Here is a 1,437-nt window from a genome sequence, read left to right as displayed (position 1 = left end):
TATGATTTCATTTGTAGGATATTCTGCCAAAGGTTGAATTACAAGGAGAGAAAACAGCTCAGTGGTTTCCCAGGGACTGGAAGTGGGGGAAGGGATGGCTGCTGGTAGTAATTTTGGAGGACACTGTCCATATGTTTTTTGTGATGCTGGCTATATGACTGCATACATTTGACTGCAGAACTGTATACACACACACACACACACACACACACACAAACAAACCAGTGAATTTTTTACTCCAATTTAAAAAAAGTAACCCAGAACTCACTTCGGCAGCACATATACTAAAATTGAAACAATACAAAGATTAGCATGTCCCCTGCACAAGGATGACACACAAATTTGTGAAGCATTCCATATTAAAAATAATAATAATAATAATAATCCATAGGTTTGTTTGAGATTTTCCAGTTGTTTCCCCTCCACTATATTAAAAAATCTTCAGAAAAAAGCTCTTGACTACTAAAATCTTTAAAAAAAAAAAAAGTGAATTTTCCTGTTTGTAAAGTATACCTTAATTTTTTTTTAAAGAAAGAATAATAACAGGTTACCTCAAAAAAAAAAAAAGCTAAAACCAACCCAAACCAAAACACCTGTGCTGAGAAGGATGTCACTGACAGTAATTTTGCAGAAACAGATGGGATGACATCACCTGAAGGGTGGTTTGTTCTTTTAGGAAGCAGAAGTGTCCTTTGTGGACAAAACACTACATCCTACCATACATGCCCCACCCTTCAACTTCTCCAAGCTTGGCCATCCTGGCTCTCTGGGTCCTTGAACAGGTGAAGCTGATCCCCACCTGAGGACCACTGCCGTAGCCACAATTTCATCATTTCCTAAAGTGAGCAAATTACTTAATCCCTGTGCTTCAGTTTCTTCACTGGTAAAAATGGGAATAATGATAGTACCAACATCATAGGGTTGCAGTGAGATCTGGTCAATTAACATGTATAAAGGACTTTAACCAATGCTGGAACCGTGTAAATATTTGCTAATTGTTAGTGGTTATTACTTCTGGTTCCTGAAACTCCTGCCTTTTCTACCTTTCAGCCTTGTAATCCAGAACTGTTTGCATGCATGAATGTGCCTACTGGGTAAAATATCTTACAAAGAAACTGTGTCCAAACAAGTAGGTTATTTATTGGTAAACAGAGTGGCTTCAAGTTCACTAATAACATTTTTTGTTAAAGTTTTTATTTGACGATAAAAGTAAATATACAAAAAAGTTGTAAAGAAGGTACAGATTTTTCATATACCCTTACCGAGTTCCTGCTAATGTTATTACATATAACCACAGTATAATCATCAAAATTAAGAAATTATCATTGATTCAGACCTTAATTATACATTTGGATTTCACTCTTTTTCCACCAAAGTCCTATTTCTGTTCTAGGGTCCCATTCAGGATACTACACTGCATTTGGCACAAACAATGTT

At 36.1% G+C, this 1,437-nt stretch overlaps 1 non-coding gene across 1 annotated transcript; it reads left to right on the top strand.

The window, feature by feature from the left end:
- Positions 1–260: 260 nt before the first annotated feature.
- Positions 261–364, top strand: LOC138097279 (U6 spliceosomal RNA). Its single transcript, XR_011146479.1, has one exon. It is a non-coding gene; the product is annotated as a U6 spliceosomal RNA (small nuclear RNA).
- Positions 365–1,437: the final 1,073 nt, after the last annotated feature.

Source organism: Capricornis sumatraensis, chromosome 20 (genome assembly GCF_032405125.1).
Source record: "Capricornis sumatraensis isolate serow.1 chromosome 20, serow.2, whole genome shotgun sequence".
Classification (NCBI taxonomy): domain Eukaryota; kingdom Metazoa; phylum Chordata; class Mammalia; order Artiodactyla; family Bovidae; genus Capricornis; species Capricornis sumatraensis.
The sequence above is the reverse complement of the archived record's forward strand: the minus strand, read 5'-3'. Positions and strand labels throughout refer to the sequence as shown.